We start from the raw sequence: 12,224 nt of genomic DNA on the forward strand, positions 1-12,224 counted from the left end.
AATGGGTGCTTCCTAATTCAGTCTTTCCCTTACCTGCCATTCTTTTGTATAAAGCAGATTTCCTTCATTAACTAGAAATAAACCATACTTTTCCTTAAAAAGAAAAAATGCTTAGTTTCCTATTTTCAGAGTAATGGAAAGCCAGTTTGGGCTGGAGAAAACTATCTGCTTTTGAGAAGATCTCGGGAATACTAATATACCCAGCGATGCAGGAGACCTGTTCCCATGAGACGTATGACAGGGACGCCAGGAGGATGGAGGGACACTGAGAAAAGCTGTCTACTTTGCAGTGTGCCTTTGAGGTCTGGGAGTGACAACCCCTCTTCCCCCCATTTGCCACTCAGTTACCTTTCCAGTCACCTTCAGCATATTGATGCTGTCTTGGGAGAAGTGGCTGTTTCATTCCCAACAAGCCCAGAATGACTAAGTAGCATCAGGACAAAGAGGTTCCCTGGGCTGTTGTGTTTGGAAGAGCTCAGAAACCTTCATGTGCAAACAAAGGTGAGATGTTCTTCCGTAGTTTTGCTCTTACAAATCTAAGAGCTTCTTTTGCTTTATTTTGCTTCATTTCCTCAATAATTTAGTGATCTACTGTGGAAACTTTTTAAACTATCATCTCATATAAAGCTTAAGGCCTGGTGACTGGAGAGATGGCTAAGTGGGTAAGAGCACCTGCAGCTATCACCGAAGACCAGAGTTTGGTCCTCAGCACCCACATTGGGTGTCTCACAACCTCAAGGAACTCCAGTTACAGGGGAGTCCCAAGATCCTCTTCTGGCCTCTTCAGGCACCCCCATACATGTGGCATACACTCACACAGATGTACACACAGACACTTAAATAAAAATAAAGAAAAGAGGAGCCTTGAGGTTATCATCTAGAAACCTAGGAATCTGACCTGAGTGGTGTGATTTCTCAATAACAGGATGTATTCTCTGTGAGGACCTTATTCACATTTCTATCTTAAGAGCTTCACGAAATGCCTTGCATACCATAGGAAAGCAACACAGTGGCACGTACGAGAAGACTTAGGGCTTGAAAGCCTGGACCAGAGGCATCTGCAACCCTAGGATGAAGTTTATAATTCTCCAGTATTGTAGACAAGGAGTGTGGAGGTTAGGAGCAGGAGAAGTCTAGGCCTGTAGTCTAAGCTCTCATACTCTGTACATGACCTTGATAAATTTAGACTTCAACTTCCTTTTTCTAATGATGTAAATGCAAAACTTTGGGTTTTTTTAAATAAATCCTAAATTTATACAAATATGGGGGCGTTCTTTTTCCACCAAAATAGTTCATAAGCATAAGCTAGTTAATTCACTTTAAGTGAGTGAACAAACATTTTTAAACAGCAATAGATTATACGCAGGGCTGGGGCTACGGCCTGGTGTTAGTGTACTTGCCTGGCCAAGTGCAAGCCTGAGGGTGACTTTTTATTATACTTATGGGGGACGGGGAAGGAGGGGAGGGAGAGGAAGCTGGGATTGACATGTGAAGCAAGCTTGTATCTAACTTAAATTTTTTTAAAAATTCTCCTTGATTTAAAGGGAAAAAAAGATTATACTTATAGACTTTTCCCAGCTTGGTTAGTGAAATTCCATCGCTGTTCAGAATTTATAGTTCAAGCTCTACACTTAGGAGAAGAATAGACTTTATGTAGTCCAACTAGGCTACTCCCAAACGACACTTCCTGAATGGATCCCCGTGTCTTTCAGTCCAGATAATGTGGAGTTTTCCTTTCTTGCTGGCCTTTGGCTGCTTCCCAGATGCATTGCTATTATACTCTTTGGCTTTCCTCACAAAGGTGAATAAAAACTTTCTCTGAATATAGCGTGATACTGGGATGTGACCTCTGGAATCTGAATGCGCTGGTTTTGTATGTGACTGAATTTTCAATGAGAACACCCCGTGGGCATTCATAGTCTTGATGCCACAAGAAGAGAGATGATAAAGGAACTCAAAGAAACCCAGCGGCCCACGGTTGCAGGGCAGGCAGGTCCCAAACAGTCCATGGGGCCAGGCGAGACACGCAGATAATCTACAGAAAGATCTCCTTCTGCCTTGGAGTCGGTGGTCAGAACGGACCATGGGCACACCAAACCTCAGAGCAGCAAAGGAGTATGGGAGCTCTCCCACCTCTGCAGAGACCTCCGAACCTTCACTTGAGATGAGCAAGTCTTCTCTTGGTGACCTAATATTGTGTGCCAAATTATCCCCAAGCCCAGTGGTTTTAAACAGTGGTAAACATTTCTCATCCTCAGTTTCTGCGGTTAGGTCACCTGGGTAACCTCTGCTCTGAGTGTCTCAGGAGAGTGCAAAGAAGTTGTGAACCAAGAAGTCTAAGCTGGGGCTGAAGGATCCACTTCCCTCCCCATTCTCCACCAGCGACAACAAGCCAAAGCAAAGCAGCAATAGTTTACGAGGCCTTGCAAGACCGTGTAGCTCCTGACTGCACTGATTAGAAGCCGGTTGCTAAATTCAATCCACACTCAAAAGGGAATCATTTGGTTCACTTTTTAAAGGAAAGAGTATCAAGTCTGGGGGGTGAGGAGGTCATAAAACTTACCATTTTGTTTATCTTAAAGTGTATAATTCAATAGTACTAACCGTATGTGTACACTGTCGTACCGGACAGCACTTGTCTTTTGTGAAGGTCCTCGTGGCTCCGATTTGTAGTGTGAGGCGAGATTATTCTTGTGGAAGCTGAGCACCATCCTGACGTATGATGTGCCACGTTTCACTTATGCATTCATCTGTTGATGGGCATTTGGGTGGCTTCCACCCCTTGGTTGTTGTAACTAGCACTGAATGAACACGGATGTAGAAGTATCTCTCTGAAACACTGCTTTTGATTACTATGGATCTACACCCCCACGAGGCATTGCCAGATCAGGTGGAACCCGCACGCTGTTACCTAAGACTGCACCGTCTTAGAGTCCTATTACTGGGGCCCAAGTGTTTCTGTTTCTCCACATCCCTGCCAACACCTGTTCGCTCTGGTTTTTAAACAGTAGCTACCCAAACGGATGTGATGCAATATCTCATCGCAGTTTTGGTTTGCATCTCTCCAATGGTGAATGATGCTCAGCATCTTTTCCTGGTTGTCAGCCATCTGCACATCTCTATAACATGTCTACTCAAGTCTTTTGTCTATTTTTTAAAACCCTATAGTTTTTGTTAGTGTTGTCGAGCTCTGGAGGTATATTTTGTCATAACATCTATCCTATAAGTCGTTGTGACAACTAAAAAAAAATCATGAATACAGATCACATTATCTTCTGCAGAGCACCCACTCTGTGGCTGGGCTTCTCAGGATGGTGTGTTAAATAATGCTATGTTAATAGTACACATAAGCTGCTTTACAATTACAAGTGTTATGCAAATGTGAGTTCATACTGAAAGTCTGTGCACAAAATGTTCTAATATTTTTCTCAGGGTTCCCACATTTAAATATATAAGTCCTTTCCTCTTTAGACTTCATTCTGTGTCTTAGCTGTAATCCCCCTTCCTCATTTTATTTCAAGTTCTATCAGAAAAAAAAAAGCCAAAACGAATGAGTACAGGAGTAGAAACAATAGCTAATTTTACTCCAGCAAAGTCAGAATAAGATCTATTTAAAAATAACACAATAAGAAGGAAAGCTGCAATGGATTGCACTGTTGAAAACTCCATGGAGAGCCAGAGTTTCTGTTCCTTCTGAGAATATGAGTGATGCTGAAAGATTAATAACGTTTGGATAACATTAATTACTGTGATGTTATAAGCGCCGGTGTTCCGGTTGCCGTGGCAACCCACTATATGTTGGTTTCCTAATGACATTTCCAACAAGTGCTGAGACGAACAGCATCACTTCAGAACTCAGACCGCTGTCACTCAGTGACTTCTAAATTGAATTGTTTTGTTCGTAAAGAGTCAGACTATGTCACCATCTTCAAAAATATTCTCAAAATTATAGGGAGGAGATGATATATATTCCTATATGATTATAGAGTACTCAAGGAAAGGAAATATATTTTGTTTTTAATATAAAATTAACAGATTTTTATGCGGAATGAAAGGAAAAGGGGATAAGGAAAGGGGGGAATGTGGGCTTTTACTTTTTAGAAAATCATTTCCCTCAGGGAATTATTTGACAATAAACCCATTCTAGAAGTGTTTGATTTTATTGGTTATTTTTATTCTCTTTTCATTCTCTTTTCTTTTTCCTTCCTTCTTTCTTCCTTTGAATGAATACTCAGAAGCGATGGCCAACCTGCACCCAGCCTTTAGGTATTACCCAGCAACTGTAGTGAAATAGCACTGGCTACTGACCATTTTTGACTAGATTTTAATATTTCTAGAATATGTTAAGTACATATTATCACACCACCGATAGAAAGCAACGCATGATTCTAACAATTGTGTTTCCAATTCTTGCTCAGTTCACAGGCTACTCTCCTCCTTCATTCAGTCTATCAGCTTCCTTCCCATCCCCCAACACCCACAAACAAGAATCCCTGGTGAGTCAGAATGGGCCACGGGGACCAACTCACCAGCAGCAAGCGAGTGGCACCATCAGATATTATCCCCCCCAACCCCCGCCCCACTCCCGTCTGTCTGCCTCTGTGTGTGTGTGTGTGTGTGTGTGTGTGTCTACACCCCTCTCCACTAAAGCAAAAGATGGACATTTGTATTGTAATACCATTCAAAACAGAATGCTGATAGCCTGTAGTCACGCTGTGCTGCAAGACTCTGAAGGTGGGCCGCCCATCCTGTCCCTTTCAATCTTCACCCATACTTCCAGCAGCGTCTTAGTCTGTGGATACGTTCCAGACAATGGAGGTGGTATCACTCCAGATAAAGCACATTCCATTATCTATAAACCCTCATCCTCATGCATTGCCTGTGTCTGCCCCTCAGGGAGTCATGCCAATGACCCCATGCCACAGCCTCCCTCCTGCCCCACCCCACCCCATTCCTTTCATGTCCTCTCCTGTCCTCTGTTCTTAAAACCTCCTATCCCCACCCAAATTATTACCCATATGAACCCATGCCTTCCTGAGGGCATGCTAAGGCTATTTTTCATTCTGGAAAACACATATTCAGATATTGACATTTTGACTTCAAGTATATGTTGAGCTGGCCACCAGGGCAGTGGAGGGAGTCCGGTTGGTTATAGCAGAAATCATTTGAACTCGCTGAAATTATGTGGTAAATTTGATATTATCAAGAAAGCAAAAGAGAGACTGAAGAGTCTTGCTTGTGAGGCTTAGAAGCCACATTGTAAATTGGGCCCAGCAGTGTAGGTCTGTAATCCCAGCTACCAGGAAAGGGAAATCCAGCCTGAATTGTTTAGTGATACCCCTTCTTAAAATAAAAAGTAAAAAGAGGGCTGGGATGGACTCAGGGTAAAGCATTTGCTGAACATGTATAATGTCCTGGGTTCCATCCTTGGCACTGAAAAACTCATAATAAAATAAAAATAAACGCACTTTGCATTGATAACAAAATAAAACAGACAAAGGCAAAAACCCAATGAAAAATGTGCAACTAAGATTAAACCTTGACTGAAAAATCAAATATTCTTGTCAAAACTCACAACTAGCAGGGTATAGTGGTGCACACCTTCGGTCTCAGCATGCAGGAGGCAAAGGAAGGCTGATCTCTGTGAGTTCAATGCCAGTCTGGTCTACATGAGTCTAGGACACCAGAGTCACATCGTAAGACCCTGTCTTGAAAAAGAAAGCAAACAGTGGCTGTCATGACTCCTTAAGGGTTAGGGGTACAGCGCAGTGGTAGAGCTCTTGCCTACAGTGTTCAAAGCTCTGGGTTCTGGCCCTAAAACTTCATACAGGAGTTTCCTGTTGTGGGGATTTTAGAGATGCCGCGGCAGTTATAAACACTTGATGCTCTTGTGGAGGTCGCAGATTCAGTTCCCAGCACTCACATCGGGTGGCTCACAATACTGGTGAACAGTTCCAGGAGAACCAGCACCCTCTTCAGGCTCCTTAGTTACCTGCATTCATGTGGCACACATTCAGACAAGCAGGCCACACACATATACATATGATAAAGAAAATAACTAAATGGTTTTTTTCTTAACTGTCATGTCTACATCTGTCTTTATTGTATGGAGAGTGATCTACTGTGAGTGTAAAAATGTCCTACAATGTTTGCACACACACACACACACACACACACACAATTGGAGCTGGGGGAGATGGCTCATTAGTTAAGAGCACTGCCTGCTCTTCTCCAGTTTTAATCCCGACACCCACATCGTGGCTAACAATCATCTACAACTCCAGTTTCAGGAGATCTGGCGCCCTCTACTGGCCTCCACAGGCACTGCATGCATACGATGGGCAGACATACATACAAATAAAACACCCATACACATAAAGTAAAAATGTTTAATTAATAAATAAATCTTTTTGAAAAAGTTGTTCAGGCAGATTTTTCAGCAAGTGTCCCCTCACTAGTCAGTACGTGGATGTGTATGGGTGTATACTGGGAAGAATCTGGACCACACAAAGAAGTTGAGGCAAGAGCTTAACTGAGTACTTCCGATATTCCCTTTAGGGCAGAGAAAAGCGAATCCAGATGGTCTGGTGCCCATATCCAGGAAGAAAGTTTGTGTTTTGTTACTAAATTACATGTAGATTTTGGATAACACTTCTATTAGATCAAGGTTTATTTTCATATAGAAACAGCATTTTAATTATCATTAAAGGGAAAAGTGTGTATTCCTTTGAGTACCGTTTCATAGTAGAATCACAGGGTTGCTAGGTGTTTATGAAAGTGAGCACAAAGAAAGTTATTTAAATACGCCAGCGCAGGAAAAGTAGGCTTATACACACATACACACACACACACACACACACACACACACACACACACACACAGGATTATAAAAAATCTCTCAGTGCTCAGTGACCTTTCCCAGTTGGTGGTGGGATCTGGTGTGGTCTATGGCCTTGGTCCTGCTGAGGTGTGTCAAAACCTTATTAAGATTGTCTGGGGGTCCCCATGAAACCCTACCGGGTGTACCAGGAAAGGTGGGTAGGAATGGGCGAATGACCCTCGTCCTTTATAAAATCAGGAGGGCTGATAAAGCAGGAAAGCTTGGGAAGGCTCCAGTCCTGCACCCACCCATGGCCATCACTATCCACCCTCTGAATCCACTTGGGATGAATCATGTCGGCTAAACTTAAGGAAGCTATGTTAGATGGGAACATGGACCGTCGCTGTACACTTACCACCATTTACAATGCGGTATTATTAAATGTATCTGATAATCACCCCCCACCAAAATCTAGCTTTCAGGGCTAGAGAGATGGCTCAGCAATTAGGAACACTTCCTGTTCTTGCAGGGGACCCTGGTTTAGTCCCTGGCACCCACGTAGTGACTCACAGCCATCTGTAACCCCAGCTCCAGGGAATCTGATGCTCTCTTCTGACCTCCTTGTGTACCAGGCATAAAAGTGGTACACATATATACATGCAGGCAAAATGTTAATAAAATAAAATAAATATTTTAAAAAGCTTTTTTATTTTTAAATCCTCTCCCCTCCCTACACCACTGATAAGGACAGCCCACCAAGGTTTATGTATTTATCCTGTAGTTTTGTACTATCCCCTGACTAGCTAAAGCTATGGACACCCCGGGGGTATGGATGGGCCGTCAGCAAAGGCCACACCAGATGCTCAGAGCCGCAGAATTTCAGGACTGGGAACCTCCAAGGAAGGGAAGGTCCTGTCCCCCGTTCCTCTAAGCCAGGTCCTGGAGACAGAATCTCTGCGGTCCCTGTTCTGGGAGGAGAACCCGATACTAAAGCTCAGGCACCGTGCTTACTCAGAGCTGGGACCACAAGGAAGGACTGCAGCGTCCTCGGGGACTTTGACTCCCGAGGACACCTCTCGCCCTGCTGGCCCCTCCTCCTGTGAAGGCTCCATTAGAAAGCCCTGAGCAAGGCTTTCTGGGGTAAGGACCAGGCTCACAGTCTCAGATGAGGTAGGTGGCTGTGAGGGAGAGCAGCCATGAGGAAGCGCCAGGTCCATGGGGGCGGCCTCTCTCTTGCTCCGTGGCACCCTGCAGCATCCGTACGGGAGTGACAGCCAGCAGCTCTGAGTGAGAGTGCCACACCCACAGTCCACACTGGTTCCCCTCTGCACGTCCTCCTTTCCGGTTCAGCTGCTCCCTGCACCGTTATTATTTTTATCCCAACATAATATTTTTATGGATTAGTTGGGAATTTCATACAACACACCCCATCACACTCGCTTCCCATTCCTCCCAGGACCACCCTCCCATCCTTGTGCCCACCTACCCAAAAAGAAAAAAAGAATACACCAAGTCCAATTTGGGTTGCCCGTATAACCATAGGAGCATGGTCAAACTCCCAGTGGCCAGTCCCTTAGAGGTAACTGACCCTTCCTCACCCCACCCACACCTGAAGCCATCAACTGTGGAGAGCTGCACTTCAGCCTCTTTACCGCAGCTTTTAGGGGCTCCCTTCAATAGCTTCCTCTCCGGACTGTCGTGTCCCGTGTCCCCCTGCCTCCACCCCTCACCTCGTCCTTACATTTTGAGGTGGGCTTGAGAGAAGCAAGATTGTCACAGAAGACTCCAATGTCTCTCGTTGTCAACTACACCACTGCAAAAGAAGCTTCCTTGCCGGTAACAGCCACAGGCAGCATGGATCGTGAACTTCACATCATTTTCGGAGGCAGAACAGACCACGGACACCAACAGGGCGTTTGGGCAGCAGCACAGACCACGGTCCTCTCTACATGACCTGCGATGGCCACACAGACCACAGGCATCAGCACAGCCTGCTTCGACAGCCACAGACACAAGCACAACCCCTGACTGTAGTACAGACCACAGACACCAACATGGCCTCCGGTGGCACTGACCTCGGAGGTCTTTCGAAGAGGGTCAACACAGAAAGCAGCCATTCTGCATCTTGGACATCCTGTCATTGTTCAGAGCCAGGGCAATCGAGTGGCTGAGCATCGAGTGTGGCGCCAGAGCCTGTGACAGCTCCAGGCTGCCGCACACCACCCTGACAGCCCTATACACAACAAGATGCTCACCCAGGCTGGGCGGTGGTGGCGCACGCCTTTAATCCCAGCACTCGGGAGGCAGAGGCAGGCGGATCTCTGTGAGTTCGAGGCCGGGCTGGACAGACAGCCTCCAAAACAATACAGAGAAACCCTGTCTCGTAAAACCAAAAAAAAAAAAAAAAAAAAAAAAAAAAGATGCTCGCCCAGTGATCTCCAGGCACGCTCCCACCTTCCCGTCTCTCCATCACACACATTTATTCATTGAAGTGGCATTGCAAACTGCAGTGTGTCACACAGGTTTTTTGTTTGTTTGGTTGGTTGGTTGTTTTTTTGTTGTTGTTTGTTTGTTTTTTTGGTTTTTTGGTTTTTTGGGGGTTTTTTTGCCCAAACAGCATAACATGCAACAGTCATCGGTGTGATTCAAGGTTTCTGGTTTCTGAATCACCATCAATACTGGATTATCGCCAAGACAACAGGATCAGCCATCCTGTTGTTGCCCAGAGTCAAGGTGATCTTATGGCTGGGCAGTGCGTCCAGAGGCAGGATCCACAGCGCTCCAGGCTCTGCACACCTCTCTGCCCTCCGTGTCTGCCACCCCAGCAGCTCACTGGCACTGGGTATGACCATCCTGCTTACAGCACCGTCCCCCTCCCCCACAAGGCGTGCAGCCGCAAGAGCCAGCCCCCTGGCTCTCCCCTGCCATTGGGCGGCAAGGAGCAGGCCAACTCAGCAACATGTTCTCTGTTCCCATACCACTGCCATAGCCTTCGCCTCTCCTTTGCTTTCAGTTTCAGGAGACCACTTTTTAAAAGCATCCTTCGGCCGTTCCGGAGATACTGCGGGCTCTGCAGACTCCTCCTTAGCCACCACGCCTCCGTTGGAGCCTCCGTGAGTTCTTTCGGGCTCCTTGGAGCAGCTCTGAAGCCCCTGGGGTTCCATCTTGGACTGAATCCTCCACTTATATTTCTTATCTAATTCTTTTGTTTCATTTTGCTTTTGTTTTTTGCTATGGTGTCTCTTGTAGCCCTGGCTGACCTCCAGCGTTCTATGTAGCTGAACATGATCTTGAACCCCTCTATCTCTCAAGTGCTGGGATACCAAACATGAGCTATCACACACGCTTGCTTGCTTCCCACTTCAGTTCTGGAGCTCCTGGGTGTAGTAGTTTAACGACAGAAGGCGACCTTGGTGGGTTGGAGCCAAGAGGCACCACAAAGTTACATCATGCAACAGAGCTCACGTGGGAGGTTTACTGGGGGGAGTTGCACAGGCGGCCTCTGAGTGAGACAGGAAGTGGGGGATGGCTTGAGAAGTCTTGCCTTTTATAAGGGGATACAGCACATGCGTATAGGGAGAGCGCTCTACTTTGTGGCACATCTAGATCCATGAGTGGCCTTCCCTCCTGGGCAGGCACCTATATTAGATCTATACATTTAAATACCACTACCTTAGTCCAAGTTACAAACTCCTGATCAATTCAGTCACAGTCGATTAGCAGGGAGGCACCTCTGCTGGGCTCCAGAGGTAAAGTCCGAATATGTCCACCCCTGAATCTATCAGGGTACAGTGCAATTATTTCTTCACAGTCTCGTTCTCTGCAGGACCCTAACCCTGTAGCCAGTAATGGCCGTCTTGTCTTAGCATCTCAAAGCTGGTGCGGGTAGACCCTCAATGTACACCAGTTAATACAAAGTTAACTGAAGTGACGTAAAGCCAGAAAGCTGAATTTGAGTCCCAGTGTTGACATATCTTTGCTGCGTTAACTAGGGCAAATTACTTAGCCTTTCTGAACCCTGTCCTATTCTGCAGGAAGGTCTTTGTTGCAAGCCACAGAAGACCATTGTGTTACAGAATTCTACCCAGACAACAGAATATACATGCACTTACTAATGTACAATATAAAAGACCTTTGTGATAAGCCTTATATGGAATGTAGGGACACACTTCCCCTCTGTGGTTGTACCTCAGCCATGTGTTTTAACCGTGCAAATATGGACTCCTTCCTCAGAGGGCAGTTTCCAACGGGGTCCGGGTCTTTCTAACCTTTGTACACCTGTCTCTACCTAGGCTAAAGAGTTCTATACATATTAGTCGTATAAAAGGTCAGCAGATTTAGTTATCGTCTGTACTTAAAATCTTCATATGTTAGGTTTTCTGTTTGTTTTATATAAATCAGAGAAGGTAGGACACATGAAACATCACACATACACTAAATTCAAAATCTTCAGTAATTCTGCGGGCCCAACGGTTTCTCAGAGCAGATGGAAGCGAGGCTCGGAAGGATCCAGTTTTTCAGTGTGTGTCTCCATCTACTGCATTTACAGGAGAGTTGCTCACAAGTTCCCTCTCAGAATGAGTTTTCTGAGCATCTCTCCCAAGACAGCCAAGCTCCACACCGGGCACTAGGATACGAGTGCGTGTCCTCAGCCACCGCTAGAGGGCAGGCTAGCGTCTCTGGCAGAGCGCTTGCGCCCAAGGGCGGGCGAGTCCAGAGGAAACTGTTCGCAAACACACTACAAGCTGCAGCACCGGGTTTGTTTCTAAATGGAAAACTACATGTAGACATGTCCAGATTCGCGGTTCGTGTTCCCCTCGTTAATTACGCGATCCTTCAGCTCACTTCTTTTGTTTTCTGTTTCCTCCTTCCCAGTCTCCTTCGGATTGCAACAAATAAGCCCCTTTTTCCCACCTCCTACCAGAGACTTAACCCACAAAAATAAATCAAGAGGAGGTAACACGAATAAACAATGCACAATTTAGTGAAGGTTTAACCGCTGAAGTTTCATTTGGGTTTATCTTTAAATAATATGATTCTGCTCATTTTTTCATGAATTAAACAGCTGGCCAAGATGAGACTGGGAACAGAGATTGGAAGAAACAAAAACAAAGCAAAACAAACAAACAAACAAAAAACCGGGGTGGGAAGGAGTTGTAGGTCCGTTTGGAGGGAGGAGGGAGAACAAACAGAAAGATGATATCAGAAAAGAAGTTGGTCTGGGGGTCCTATTGGCCCATCCCAAGTGGTGCTGGCGTTAGCTCTAGACAGACAGCTGTCCGGTGGTTGGAAGCTCAGCGATTTCCTGCGACAGCTGCCTCCTCATCTGGAATGAAAGCGATTTGGACTAGATAATTTTCTAATTCAAAAGGGGGCTGTGCTGAAGGAGGGAAGCCACGGGGTG

At 45.6% G+C, this 12,224-nt stretch overlaps 1 long non-coding RNA gene across 1 annotated transcript in view; it reads right to left on the minus strand.

The window, feature by feature from the left end:
- Positions 1 to 7,527: 7,527 nt before the first annotated feature.
- The window catches only part of LOC121133172, a 47,970-nt gene continuing 43,273 nt past the window's right edge, over positions 7,528 to 12,224 (minus strand). The window contains exons 2-3 of the long non-coding RNA XR_005869944.1: positions 8,562 to 8,774; positions 7,528 to 8,177 (exon numbers count right to left, since the gene is read on the minus strand). This is a non-coding gene — a long non-coding RNA (uncharacterized LOC121133172). The remainder of the gene's footprint in view (positions 8,178 to 8,561; positions 8,775 to 12,224) is intronic.

The sequence above is a fragment of the Mesocricetus auratus genome, unplaced genomic scaffold (genome assembly GCF_017639785.1).
Source record: "Mesocricetus auratus isolate SY011 unplaced genomic scaffold, BCM_Maur_2.0 Super-Scaffold_100020, whole genome shotgun sequence".
NCBI lineage: Eukaryota > Metazoa > Chordata > Mammalia > Rodentia > Cricetidae > Mesocricetus > Mesocricetus auratus.